Genomic DNA, 15,780 nt, shown 5'->3' with positions numbered 1-15,780 from the left:
AAAATTTTCGTATATCACTATCCTGTTTGCCAGTTTTATAGTTGATAGAAAAGCGCTAAAAGAGACTTGCTGTTATTTCATAGTTTAAGAATAGAGGTAATAGTTAAAGTATAGACCAACACACGGTTTGCCTGGGAGATAAGGCAAAGCCAGTGGGGTACGCGGTGGATGATCAGGGATCATCTACATTGATAAAAGTATAAATTGTGTTACGGTGGATCTTTGTTTTGCGTACACGTGTCCCTAACTGAGACTTGCGTACGCAATCCAAAGGCCGAGGCACGCAGCGTACATTACGCAGCGGAGTGTCCGGCTACGCCCACGTAGCTCAAGTCACGATAAGTTGAATTAACGCAAAGGCGATAATTAGCGCAAAGCGGTAGATAACGCGACGCAGTAAATAACGCAAGTCTATTTTTGGAAATCTGAAATTTAGTTTAACAGATCCTGCTCCTAATTGGTAACACAGCTGGGCTAAAGAAAATTTCTGCGCAGAAATAGATATAGAAACGAAAGTGTACATGTGTTGAGTGAGTGTGTTTTTATCACATAAGTTTATATAACTTAGAGGTTGAACCAAAAAGAAATCGGGTACTCGTAAGGGACATACGTGTAAGTGACATATACGGTGGCTAGGGAGGCATCCTTGGTTAAACATAATATTTGAGCATTAGAGTATAGCGGACCAGTATAGAACAAGACCAGGAGGTCAGACCAGGAGGTCGTACAGAACAAGACCAGGAGGTCATAACAGACCAGGAGGTCATAAGGAGACAAAGAAGTCCGCTATAAAAGGTAAGAGGCACAACCCCGGGGGTTGGTGCAGAACCCATATAGGCCATATAAGCTCTGGCTGAAGGAATTCGCAGCCGAAATTTTCGATTCCATTGATCTCTCAGTACATAACAAGTAGTGCTTATGTACTGAACGATTGTACCGCACGTCATTGTGTGCATTAGTAAACCTGACTAGTATCATTTTGCGTACAAAGGTCATAAACGCTAGTTGTACATTCTGACGTGATTTGTGTAATTTTTTATTTTTGGAAGGGAAGTTCGCTGGTCACTCAGGAACTATCTAACAACCCCACCTTTACTGGAAAGAGTAAGTGTCCTGCGGGTAACCCTCACATGTTCCAGTAAACAGAAGGTTTTTGGTAGGTGCCCTGTGTCGAGTGCGCCAGCACCATATCGGTGTGATCAGGTCGCATTGGTCGGCGTGGGCGAGTGAGTGGGGTACTCGGTAAACCGCCACCGTCGGCCTATTTTGAATAATTTGGTTTGCTGTAAGGGTTCGCTGAAGACCGTGATATAAAGATCAAAGGAGTAGTAAGCAACACCTGCAGATTATGGGGGCCAGTTGTTCAGGTAGGGGGCGATCAACCTCGGTTCGGGTTGATTCAGAAGACCGTCCAGTAGGATCGGCCAGGTACATAATGTGTGAGAAACATGGAAGTCACACAGAAGTTTTATGTGATGAATGGGAAAGAATGACTGTACATGATGGGGAGAAGTTCCCAAATATAGACAGCTTTAGCCCAAAAGTGTTACAAAATTTAAGGAGGAGGATATGTCTCATTGAACCAACAAAGAGACGAAGTAAACATTATGATTATTTGCAGTTATGGCAACAGGAAGGTGAATTACAAAGAGATTCAATTGACTTTTCTGACTCTTATCTTGAGAAGAGAGACATGGCATCAGGGAGGATTGTGGTTGCGGAGAAAAGCACAAGGTTGAACAATAAAAACGCTCTTAGCAACTGTAGTATAGATCATAAGAATAAGTGTAATAAATGTAACAATGATTATTGTAATGTTGTTGAATGTACAACTATTAACCTATGCAAGTTGCACCCCATGTCAAACTTCCCTCAGGAATACAAACAAGAAAGTGAGCCCAGAACAATGTCGACACCTCTTCCAGAAGCCATCCTACAAGACATCCAGGTGGACACGATCAAATCGGTAAAGGCAATAATCAAACCCCCTAACGGAGGGTCAGGTGAGGTCGTGTCCACAGGTAAGTACAATGTTTTATATCACGCACCAACAGAGGAACCACATATTGTAAAACCAACACCAGATGATGTAGCTGAGTTCGATCCGGTCAGGGTGATTGCAGTCCCCAATGGGAAGACTGACGATCAGGGAATCATTTCCGTCAAGGACAGTGCAATGCACTGTCTTTGGTCCCGGACCGAATTGGGATCAATTATGTCTGAATTCCCTGATCCTAGGAAAGATCTAGTAGCCTGCCAAAGATTTATTAAAGAACTAGGAAACTCCACAGAACCCACCAACAAAGATTGGCGGATAGTGCTGAGGGTATGTTTGCCCTCCAGTGTTGACCCTGCGAAATTTATTGCTGATTGTAAATTAGACACGGAGGTACCTTGGACGGAGGAACACAATCAGGAATGTATTAAGCAGATCAACCGACAGTTGGAAGTACATTTCCCAGCCATTGTCGAGTGGAACAAAATTTTCTCCATAAGACAAAACGAAAGGGAAAGTACTTCCAATTATTTCCACCGGGCATTGCAGGACCTGACTAGGTATACGGGTATAGAAAACATTGAAGCAAGCACACCGCACAGAGAAACAGCAGTATATGTGCTAATGAATGGTTTAAAGGATGAATTAAAAACAAGGGTACAGACCACCAACCCAAACTGGAGAGATATCTCGGTGGCCGCACTAAGAGAGGCCGTCATTAATCATGATCAGAATATCACCAGATACAGAGAGTCAATAAGAGATAAGTTAATAGCAACAAGTATACAGGCCCTAACCACAAGACCACCTCAACAAAAGCCCCACACCACTGCGAAAAATTCAAATCTGAAAGTCTGTTATAACTGCCAGGAGGAAGGTCATTATGCAAGAAATTGCAGGCCTAGAAGCACACACAAGGTATATACACCCCCTAGACAACAACATAACCATGATATCCAAGGAAGCAGGGAGGTACAGGGAAAGCGGTTGAGGGTGATGAGCATCCAAGCGTTTGAGGAGGCATCAAATCAGCCAAGACCCCAGTTCACTGACACTTGGAGAAAGCCAAGGGTTTGTTACCATTGTAGAAGAGAAGGGCATTACGCCAGCAACTGTAACAACCCACGTAAAGTTAGACCCCCTAGACCAAGAAATGAGCAAAATTACAACACACACCATTATAATCAGAGATCAGATAGGAGGAATTTTGGCCCACACTCATGATATGTAGTCAGGAAAGGTGAACATTAGGACTGATGGTAAGCCTGAGGTAACGGTTAATAAATTGGGAGGTCATTCACTGAAAGACACAGGAATGACCAGGTGAAACGTTGTAAATGTATATCAGTGAAATGTTTTTTTCTCTCTCTCTCTCTATCCCCATCTCTGACGAGTATTGGTAAGAATTCACACATTGCATATCCACTTGGTCCTTGCAGAAGTCTACCAAACCCCAGCATGACCTCCGCCACAATGTATTTCTGGCCAGATACAGACAGTGGAGTAATGCAGGTGCTGGTGGGGAGGGACTGCTCAAGGAGACCATTAGACACATAGATATGACAGCCTAATAAGTCTGACAATGTTTTTCTAATGCTAACAATGTTTTCTTAATGTTGACAATGTTTAAAAATGTTTTGTTTCTCTTTTCTTATTGATGGTTATTGTCGAGTTATGTAATGTATATATGCACATGAATTGTTCTCTATCTCTTTTGTTTTTTTTGTTGTCTCTCTCTTCCCACTCATGTTTCCATGGTTTAAAGATGCTATGTCACCCCTCAGTTGGACCAATGGTAATGCCAGATTTTTGCTCCTTACAGAAAGATCGTCGGTTAGGGAGGGAATATTGCATCACCAGAATGTTCGTTTGGAAGACTGAAGAGACAGCACCTTTTGAGAGGACAGCAGAACAAGAAGAACAACAAGACGAGAGAACTTATTATCGTAACGAGTTCTCTCCCCCTCAAACTGATTTTCTTATACCCCCTTTACAAATGTCTTCTTTTCTCCTCCTGTAAGATGGACTTGCCCCAAGAGACTGTGATATGGATTTTCCCGTTAACCATGATGTTGACCAGAGCAGTCTGTTTCGGTGAGAGTACCAGTGAGGTCGAGAAAGGATCCAGAAAGGTTCTAATGACTGAGACGGAGGTGTAAATTTCCAATAGCAACCCAATCACCAAGCAAAGGCGAGTACCGGGCACGATCTAACAACCATGTTATCTGTAAACATTTTCTTTGAAGGATTGTTAGCTGAAGAAAACTGTATCTGTAGGCTCTGTAACAATAATGCCAATCCAGTTTTAATAACTATATGGACCGGCATCCATTGAGTGACTATCACTCCTTAGTGGGTAGCGTATTAAATAAGACAGATTGTTGGGTATGCTCTCAAGTACCTCAAGGTCATAGCAAAATCAGGGCTAGTACCATTTCCTTTAACGATAGGGGAGGTACTTGAGCTAAAGGGTGGGAGACCGGTGGACCGGAGGTTTAATATCTCCAGCCCTCCTAGCTTGAAGCTCCACCAATACCATGTGGATAGGTCCCTCTTATGTTTCAACATCTCCAATCCCAGAAGGCCGGGAAATTGGGAAGTGTCATGGAGCAACCTTACCATGACCTTTTCACACAGAGCAGATAGAATGCCTACAGATACAGAGCTTGTACGCCACATAGCCAGTAGAGGAAAATCTTTCAGGTATAGGTACACCTTAGGAAATAGGATTACTAGAGTTGGAGAAGTATCACCAGGATACTGTGCACATATCGTACAGCCTGATACGTGCATTAAGCAGATGGAAGAATTAGGATCAGGAGATTTCACCTGGAAGGTGTGTAATATGGTAATGTCCTTCTCCGTCCCTTATGTTCTCCCCGATGATGCATATTTCATATGCGGGAGAAAGGCGTACAAGTGGCTTGCCCCAAACTCTGAAGGATTGTGTTATATTGGAAAAGTATTGCCTGAAGTGATGACTGTAACACATGATAAAATGAAAGACATACACCGTGGTGCCCAAGCTCCTTATACTCACACTCATTACGAGCACCGAGTTAAAAGACAACTGTCAGAAAGGTTAGAGCATCCGGCCTCTGATCTGATCCATGAATCCACCGGGATTCAGGTTCTGGTGGCGTTAGATTTCACTCGCACCGCTCGAGGAGTGATGAATTATAGATACATCTCTGCGCTTGCAAATTTGTTAGATAATATCACTGAAATGTATGATGACACGTTTAGATACACTGGAAGAGAACTCCAAGCTTATAAAACAGAACTGGTACAGCATAGAATGGTTCTTAATTACCTCACAGCAGTGACAGGCGGATATTGTGTTACATTGGCAACACAGTACGGCGTGAAGTGTTGCACGTACATCACGAATAGCACCGAGGATCCGGTAGAGGTCATAGACCAAAAGATGGATGATATTCTCCAATTAAAGTGGGAATTTCGCCGAAAACACAATCTCACTCTTGCTGCTGTAGGTAATGGGCTGACTGGTTGGGTGTCATGGTTGAACCCGCGAAATTGGTTCTCCGGTTTAGGAGACTGGGCTCAAGGAGTCATAATGGATGTTGGAAAGTTTCTCCTATGTATTTTAGGTGTTGTTATATCTATTGGATTGATATTTAGATGCGGGCAGGCTTTAATGAGGTGCAAACAAAGTACAAGAGTGATGAGTTTGAGGAGTGAGGAAACTGTAATTAACCTGGATTTGATTTATGACCCAATGATAGAAACCAGGATGTGATGAAAAATGCGATTATACGGTCCGTTTCTTTCACCTGTTTTTCTGCTTTTCTCCAAGATAAAAAGACCCCCTTGGACGAGGAAGTTGACGAGACGCTATACAGACAACGGATGGACCAAAGAAGGAGTTTTGACCACTTGAGAAATGGACATTTGATGAACTTTGCCATGGATCCCCAGTTTCCCTAGTATTCTTAAATTTACGCTAGCCCAACATTTTTTGTAAATCTGATGGCATTGACAAAGCTTATTGCTCATGCCTAACGAGCAAAACAGCGCAAAGAAGACGACTTTCAACTGATACCGAACAAAACTTCGACGACAGATGTACATTTACCTGACATAGAATATCATTGCATTTTCCATAAGTGTTCTTCATCTTCATCTCTACAACCCTCAGGTAATAACACACATAGTATAGGGAATACAGGCACAGATATCAGCAATCACATATTCCCCCATTCATGTATCATCAACTAAAATGTGCTCCCCATTTTGTTCAAAAGCCGAAAAGAGCTCGGTAAAGTTTGACAGCCCATCCACAGACCTGTACCACGGGATAAGAAGGAATTCAAATGTATACTTCGCAATACCTCGAAGCTTGATTTACAACACGTTCGGCACGATGATACATGACCCCCCCAAACATGGACTCATACACACATGCTTCTGCTATCTCACTAGGTCATACCCTTTTCACACCTACTCCTCTCTTCTTCCTTACCCAACCATGGAAATGAATTAACCCCTGACTTATATTTTTCTCCTTTTGAAATGTTTTAGAAGGTGGCAGTTATTATTGACTGCCAAAGGGTGGACTGTCAAAGTCAGAAAAATATCCCTATACACGCTGCCATATTTGCACCTCACGCTGGTCCGCGCTGCGCATGCGTGCGCTTTCCCGTGATAGCGCATACCCGCTGATGCGTGCACCCGCTCGCATCGGTATGCGTATTTACGGTAAAGAGTATGTAGTCGTAGCGTGCGACCCAATCGTTACATATTTCCAACAATTAACGTAGTTTATAGATCATGGTCCCTTTGATAGATTCTGAAAGTTTGGTTAATATAGAATGTCCCTGAACGGAGGAATCCCTCTTTGTATTGTAGGAAGGGTCTAACAGGAGTCATACAGTAGTGTTTGGTACCCATCGGAAGAGTATTTAAATAGCAATATTCCGGTGTTGGTTTGGAGCGTATTAATCGCTCGTGCGAATAGTTATGGACATAAGAAGTTTATGTCCATTACTATTATTTACTCTTACTCAGGTATGCGGCGGGAAACCTAGTTTCCCACCCACCTGAGCTGTTTGAAATCGTCACAGCCCACCTGTATGAATCACCCTATGACCTTTTGTTATAATGCGAAGCCGAATTCCTGCGTCCAATGGACAATGAGGTTGTAGGGACCATTAGATTGCATTGTGTGAGTAGCATAAAAGACGGGCCTGTGGCATCCAGCTTTCACTTCTCATCAAACGGTTCTCATTGCTGATAATCGGGAAGCTGGATGTCCAGAGGCGCATGCGATCGTTTCCCCTTGTGCGTAAGTTTTTCTCCGTGATCATATTGTCTTACTGTGAGCCATTTCTCTCATCTCTACCTCCCTCTCTCTCTCTCTCTACTCTTTCTCTCGTATCTCCCCTTGACTAGTATAGTATTGTATTGTATTAGATTGGTATTATATTGTATTTCTAGTGTAGCTATTTTGGTTAGGAAGTCTCTGTTATATTGTAGTGTATCATTTGTACTGTGATTCCTTTTTGCAAGTATATTAGTTATAATACATATAATAGGCTTTGGACCCTAAACAAGTATCTGTGTATTTCTTATAGTGTTAAGTGTTCACTTGAGCGTCGGTGACTCTCAAGCAGCTTTGTAGTTAATCAGGTTACACCAGGTTGCACTTACACCCTGTCTCAACACTAAGGTATACTGTGTATTTCATTGTTAAAAATATAGATATAAAGGTATAGCGTTGTGAGCGTCTGCGCCGCTGGTGATCTCCTCGTGGTCTCGAGCGTCTGCTACGCCATAGCGAATCATTACGTTAGTCAACAGCCAATAGCGTGCCTGCCTGTGATCTCTGGGCCGTGAGCGAACGTGACGCTTGAGCGTCTCGCCTACGGCTGAGCGATCGTTACGCAACTAGCGTACCCTTACGGTACTTCTTAAGTAAACAGCGTACAGTGTTCTTAGACCTCATAAAGGGTTGTTTATACGATAAAGGAATCCAGCTTTATCACATTTCACCAAGAGTGCCTGAGCCTGCAGCGAGACCTGGAGGCAGTAATTTTGCCAGGAAAGGGGAAATTAGAATTAAGTGTGATGAAAAGCTCTGTGTTTGACAGAGTTATTCAATTATTTAGCCTTTTCCGTAAGCGTTAAAACCACAAATAACGCACAGAAACCCGCTGATTCTGAGTAAAAATGCGGTATCTAACGGATTTCCCTATGAGTGTATATACTATGGATTTTTCTTCACAGTTCCTGAGGCTTGGAGGTAAAATCTTGCCTCTGAGGACTAGCGAGCGGAGCTGCCACAGGTAACTGAAGCGGACAGTGCGTGCAATTAGCTGCGGGGTAAATCCAGTCTCTAACTGAAATTCCCCAAAAGAGTCTATAACAGAACCTGCCCTTACCTCCCCCGGAAACAAGGTGTTGGGATTTGTATGAATGCTGCTTCTAACTAGTCTCCAATAGCCAAATCAAATAAGAGAACTCTGACAGCCAGAAGATGATCAATAGAGGAGAACTGGCCAGCTCACCAATCACAGAGGTGGCTGCTCTCCAGCAACTTACAGTGTGCCACCAGTAGTCTGTCACCTTTATAGTCAGATTTCCGGTTATCTTTAATGTACTTGTATATGACAGACATTGATGTAACCAAAACAACGAGATACGCTTTATTCTTATCCGATGTCAGCCATTAGCGGATTTACAGCGTCTTCCTCTCTAGTCATACTAAAATATCCAGCAGGGGGTTAATGAAGAAAGCACGTCTGACTCTGCAGGAACTAAACTGTTCTTTTATGGCTCAAACTATGGTTTCCCAAACATCAGTTTATTACAATATTGGCGGTTATTTCTTTGGCAGTGCACATATTTAGCTAGCAAGACAGCACAAGCAATACTTACATCTATAGACTCTAATTAGCTCTATAATAAAGCCACTGGGAGCTCGCTGGCATCTGGTTAACTTCATTTGCATTTAGTGTTGTCTTCTGTAACCTCTAAGGGTAAATTATTGTCAATGAAACTTTCTATGATCAGATTTAAAAATTGCAGGGCCGGCAAAATTTCTGTGCGAAGTCCCCACCCACGCCAGCTGCGCTACGAACGCACACAGCGGCAGAAATGCTTACAGCTGATCCAGAACCTATCCAGAAAATCCATCTCATCATTTGGGACTTTTAGGGATACCAATAACTAACTATACAGGCAGTTTTCAGTTGTGAGATGGTCAATGATGAATGTCATTAATTGCAACTGCCTGTTTTGTAAGTAACTACTGCAAATACACATTGTCCCACTGTCATAGTTTAATCTCCAAAGGGTCTATTCAATTGAAGTCGGAACTGCCGCCAAGTCGGAAAGACGGCAGTTTCAGACTTTTTTTGGTCGAATCAGGATTCGCCCTATTCAATGGAGCTGCCGTTTTCCGACTTTTCCGGATCAACGTGTTTTGTCGAATAAGCGGCCAATTCAGATAGTTTTTTGGCCCGTTTTCGACAATGCTAATCCAACTTAAAAAAAAGTCGGATCAGCATTATTGAAAACGGCGAAACCATGCCCGCTAATTGAATACTGCACTGTCGGATCCTCTCTCCGACGGAGAGGATCCGTCATGCATTGAATAGACCTTCAAGTCGGATATTCAGCCAACTGATCTTTACCATTCAGTAATAGCAATGGAGAGTAATTGTAGGTAACAACAGAAGTGCAGTAGCCTAAATAAGAATTGAATCATATCATCATTTCCTATTGAAATTCATTTCTTGAGATTTAAAACACAAGGCTGAAAATTACTCGTGTAATCCTAGCCTAAACATAAAATTCAGGGTGGTCCAAGAAGAAAACAACAATTTTACATGTACATTAGTGAATTTCAAGCTTAAACATAACGGAATCTTGTTAAGCTGGCTGCAATCATTTGTCCCCTATAATCCTGCCTTAGGGGGGGGCTCAATAATGCACACTTGTTTTCTAGCATCATATAGATGTCTTGTGTTCTATAAAAAAAAAAATCATCTATAGAGAAAGAAGGCATGAAAAGCACACATATGACTTACTTTTATAAAAGACTGCATTTCTCGTCTGCCTAACTGTTATGTTTCTGTTATGTTAACATAAAACACTCACAATCTTGAAGAGTAAGGAAGTCCATTATTTGATATTACTGTATAGCAAATACGGTGTATTATTGACCAGAATAATATGCATGAGGCAACTGGGAGAGTTTATATATAAATATATCCACCAGGTTCTCTGGAGCAGGATACTTGCTAGGAGGTATGTGCTTCACTAAGTAAGCAGGTATGGAGTGAGTGACAGCTTTGCAGACTTGCTGTTCAGGAATGGCCTGTGTGGATTGGCTTATTCATACACAAGTACATGTCCAGTAACTAAATGCTTGTAGAATCTGCTTTTTCTCATTTTGGAGATCTGATCAGGACACGGTCATAAGCAAACAGGATAACCTGCAGTAACTGAGTGGGAGTCCAGAAAACCACTGAACATGGTACTTTAGCTTCATAACAAAGATTCCACTTTTGGGGTTTATTCGTCTCGCAACCAAAACTAAATATAATTTTGGACAGGATTTAATATAAACAAAATCTTACTGACTATGGATGCACCATACACTCTGTTATCAGTACGGATGGTGTAATGGTTAGCATTACTGAGGTCATGGGTTTGATTTCCACCATGGCCCTGTGTGGAGTTTGTATATTCTCCCCGTGTTTGCGTAGGTTTCCTCCGGGTGCTCCATTTAACCTCCCACTGTAATACTGTATTATTACTTACAAACATTAAACCCTAACTTAACTGGCACGGTTGCATGGAATGTGCCGGCTGCCAAATGAGCTTACTCTGACATCCCATGTGACCGTGCCTTCCTCCTCCATCCCCCCGATGGCCAGTCCCTCCTGAGAGACCCGCTCCGCTGAGCCCTGCATGCAAAGGGGGGACGGAAATGCCACCGGGAGTGGGGGTGGAGGGGATACAGTAATCTATGGCCTTTACAATAAATAAAGGTGGTTTTAAAAATACCTGACTTGGGGGGGAGTAAAAACACAAAATCGACAATTTATGTTGTTTGTGCAACAACACCAAAATCATTAGTCTGATAAGTGGTTAATACAGTAAATGTTCTCAGGCAAAGTGATGAGTACCAAAATCTTACTAGAACTGTGGGAACATCAAAAGGAGTCTCTAATTTACAGTAAGCGCTAAAAAATCTATTCCACTTCATCAAATGTATAAAATACACATTATTTCCTCTACAAATACAGCTAATAATAATAATAATAACAATAATACAGTAGTATCTTCACACACTAAAAATGTTATCGGCGGGGAGTAGGGCAGACACTAATAACTGTGGTCATTTTCTCCCAGTCTAGTTTACAGATGGAGCCACGCTCATCTAGGCTTCTATGCTGCACCTAGGTGCACCAAGGCTTATTAGCATAAGCCTTTCATCTATTGTTCTCAGCTGCAATACAATACAGAGAGAACAATACAGCAGGAGATTAAGTCCGACTGCCCTGGCTCAGTTGATCCTACTAAAGGCAAAGATGAGGCGGCCTCCATCTGTAAGCATGACTGTACATCATAACTCACATCTTTACCACTTGGTGTTGGGGGAATAAAGCCAAGAGGAACTAGAGCTGAATGGACGGCTCCTGTGTGGGTTCGCACTGCGTCTGCTCCAAACAGAGCGCACGCATCTATAAGCGCTGCCGAGTTGTACTGAAACAGTGGGGCAGATGTATTAACCTGGAGAAGTGATAAAGCAGTGATAAGTGCAAGATGATAACGCACCAGCCAGTCTGCTCCAATATGTAAATCAATCAGGAGCTGATTGGCTGGTGCGTGATCACCTTGCACTTATCACTGCTTTATCACTTCTCCGGGCAGGTTAATTCATCTGCTCCAGTGTGTGGCATGAAGTATCTGTGATGTCACTGCTTCCTGAGAATATAATAAAGGCTGTATTCTCACGAATATGGATTCAGGCCACGTGGAAATTTCTAATGTACATAGACATCAGGTTCAATTGACATTTTCTATGTAGCTGCAGCTAAACATTATCCCCAGGAATTTACAGGGTCCGTTTTCTAGCCCCCCACCAAAAAATATGAATTGTCCTTTCACAATTTCTGAACTGTTTCCCTGAGAACCAGTGAGGAATATTCATACAGTATATAAGCCTATAAATAAACCGCTTACTCTACTTCTTCCGTATCTATGCTGTATAAAATACATGCACACCTGTAGTAATAATTTCAGGGGAAATTACATCAAATTCTACACAGCAGCCGGGAGAAAATGGAGAGCGCATTTTATCATATAGGTTATTGAGGAGAACACGTTCCTGCGAGGCAAAAGAGCAATAAGGAGCTTTGCAGAGATACAGACAGATCAGGATATTGATACAGAGGATTCAAACAACCACCCAACACTGATATTGTATACACAAATAAAAAATGCCATTTAAAAGGGGTCCTGATAAAAGAGTTATAGTTCTAGATGTAATAATAACCGATTAAGCTAAAAAATCCCCCAAGCAAACAAAAATAAAACATTTAGTCAGGATGGCAAGTGTACCAAAGGCTAAACAGGCTGACATTCTGCTTCTCCAACTACTTCACCTCCTACAAACACCAGAAATAATACACTATAGAGGTCGACAAAACCCTCTATATTTAGTGAATGGGTTTTACTTATTTTTTCTCTGGTTGAAAACTTTCACTTGTAAGGAATTTGATGTAGCAATGTTTTTTGTATGCACATGCATGAGTCGTACTGCGCAAGCATCCCAATTTTGTATGAACAGATGGAATTTAGGCGTACAGTATCAGGAATGTAAGGGACGCTCCCAGACACTAACTGGGAGGCAACAAGCGTCAAAAACTACGCAAGGAGGTGTATATTATGGGGTGTCCGAAGTGTCAAAGTCAAAAATATTACATAGAGAGACCATATAAACTGCACACATATAAGTCGCTATACTTGCAAATATGCGCAGCGAGCACAGCAATATATGGAAACACACGCATTTGCTCGGACATGGCACTGAGATGGATTCGGCACTTGTTTCATACAGTACATGGTTATAATAATGAACAGCACCAGACATCATGGAGATTTAGAATTGGCTAATGAATTAATGTCATGGATGTGTATCATTCGAACCGAACCAGATAAACACATCATGTTTGGTATTGAAGCAAGCAGAATCAGGTGTGGGTTAGTTTGAGGCCTGTTGTGTTGTTGTGGGACATTGCAGCGGATAGATATGATTATATGTATAAAAGCTAAGATCATATTGTTAGAACAATATGATGCTCAAGACAACCTTTTACTAAGTTTTCAGGGCTGAACCTGATTAGCATATACAAAGAGAATGGTGACTCAATACAAAGGAGAAAGAAAGACCCCTCCCCCAGGTACTGGTCAAACAGGAAGGTAGTGGTCAGGTGTGGCCTCAGAGAACAGATGTAATGTAGCTACACTCACACACACACACAGCTACCTGGCACCAAGCAGCATGGCGGCTGAATCCCCAGGACATCTTCCAAACTAAAGGCTAAGTATTGAACCTCACATGGCTAGATAAGGAAACAGATAGATTGCTTTCTGGTTTAAATAGGATATTGTAACTTGGTTGTGTGATTGTTGGGTGTTTGTGGATACTCTGTGAAGTCCGTGATGAATTGGAACAGTATACAATCTGTAGTATAGTATTTGTGGTATTTGTTTGCCTATGGAGATTTAAAATAGGTTGTGCTGGTTAGTTATAATATATATATCCTGTTAATCATAAATACCACCATGCAGTTACGTTTGTGTTAATTACATTGTGATCTGGTCTTGTGATGAATATGCTCTGGTTATTGAGATACTGGAGTTGTTTGGGATGTGAAATTATGAGATGGTTCTAGGAAGTTGGATTACATTGTGAAAGGTGTTTTAGATGGTTTGGAATTGTAAAATCAGAACATATGCATTGTTTTGAGGCTTGGACATTTTGGAAGAAAATGGAGTCTTGTGTTTTCTGCTATGTGATTGTGGTTTAGTATAGAGTGCCATGTGTTTGGACCTGCAAATCTAAAATGGCTGCTGCTGGATGTCTTCCCCTCCCCCTTTCAGGCATGTGGTGCAGTCTTTAGAATTATGGGAGGTTTCTCAAAATGGAGTCTAGCTTCCATCCCATGCTGTATTCAGCATTGACTAACTGCGCAGCGATTGTCTCTCACATGTGTAGTTTTATCTGCAACCATGTTGTCTCTTATTTAATGTTATCATTGTCTTACTGTGAGCCAATTTCTCTCATCTCTCTCCGTCTCTCTCCGTCTCTCTCTCTCTCTCTCTCTCTCTCTCTCTCTCTCTCTCTCTCTCCTCTTTTCTCTTATATCTCTCATAGTATTATAGTATTGTATTGTATTGCATTTAGGTCAGTGTAGTATTGTCTTTTTGTATTTATTGTTTAGTTCTGTGGTTAGGAAGTCTTTGTTATATTGTAGTGTATCATTTGTACTGTTATCCCCTTTTACAAGTATATTAGATATAATACAGATAATAGGCCTTGGAACCTAAACCAGCATCTGTGTATTTTCTATAGTGATAAGTGTTCATTTGAGCGTCGGTGACGCTCATGCAGCTTTGTAGATAGTCAGGTTACACAAGGTTGCACTTACACCCTGTACTCACATTAAGGTATTCAGTGTATTTCATTGGTATAAGGTTTTAACATAAAGGTATAGTGTTGTAAGCGTCTGCATCGCTGGTGACCTCCTCGTGGTCTCGAGCGTATGCTACGCTACAGCGAATCATTCCCCTAGACATAACCAATAACGTGTCCTGTGATCACTGGGCCGTGAGCGAACGTGACGCTTGAGCGTCTCGCCTACGGCTGAGCGATCGCTACGCAGATAGCGTACCATTACGGTACTTCTTAAGTAAACAGCGTACAGTGTTCTTAGCTTCATAAAGGGTTGTTTATACGACAAGGAATTTAGCATTGTCAGAAGAGTGGCGTGGTAAGAGGTTTCGTAGAAAGACACTCAAACGCTCACGGAGGAGGCCACAGGGCTGATAAAAGCTCAGATGGTGCGTCTAAAACCCCGCCAATTGGGATTTCAGATGTTGACACTGGGCGACTCAGTCATGGAATAGTCAGACACATGGATCTCCACCAGGGACGGACTTTGTGGTGGTAATACCATTAGGGCGCAGGTAACTCAGAATTAGCCCCAATGTCTTTATTTGGCTATTCTACCACTTGGCTAACTTTATTGAAAACCTTAAGCGCTAGACATACCTTAACAGGTAATATATAATGAACTCTTCCAGAACCCACAAGGAGTACACCCACCTAAACCAAGGCTATTTTACAGCTCTCCAGGATTGTTTTTTGGGGCAAGATTATTTAAATGGGGTGGACAGTTGCAGGGGTGCTGTATACGGTCTCGGGAGGGTACACAGCCATTTCTTCCCACAGAAGGACTTGAATTCTACACACTCCGGAAGTGCTGCAGATTGGGCCTCATTTTGTACGTTCAATAAAATGCATTATAAGCAAATACAAATGTAAACTGACCTGATGCTTAATTACATTAGGCCATAACTGAATGTAAACCTAGCAAGAATTTTTGAAGGAAAATAGAAGAGTTTCAATGATTGAAGCAGATGATCCTAAAATGGCAGTTGGTAGCATCGGTTCCAAGAAACTGGGTTGCATCTTAAGACGCGATATGCAGGATGTGGGTGTGCACACTGAAATGCGCTAGGCAGGA

At 42.0% G+C, this 15,780-nt stretch overlaps 1 protein-coding gene across 2 annotated transcripts in view; it reads right to left on the bottom strand.

The window, feature by feature from the left end:
* ZFYVE28 (zinc finger FYVE-type containing 28) overlaps window positions 1–15,780 on the bottom strand; it is a 270,674-nt gene that overhangs the window by 120,754 nt on the left and 134,140 nt on the right. The window lies entirely within an intron of this gene.

Source organism: Pseudophryne corroboree, chromosome 1 (genome assembly GCF_028390025.1).
Source record: "Pseudophryne corroboree isolate aPseCor3 chromosome 1, aPseCor3.hap2, whole genome shotgun sequence".
Taxonomy (NCBI): Eukaryota; Metazoa; Chordata; class Amphibia; order Anura; family Myobatrachidae; genus Pseudophryne; species Pseudophryne corroboree.
Note: the sequence above shows the minus strand (reverse complement) of the source record. Positions and strands in the feature narration are given on the sequence as shown.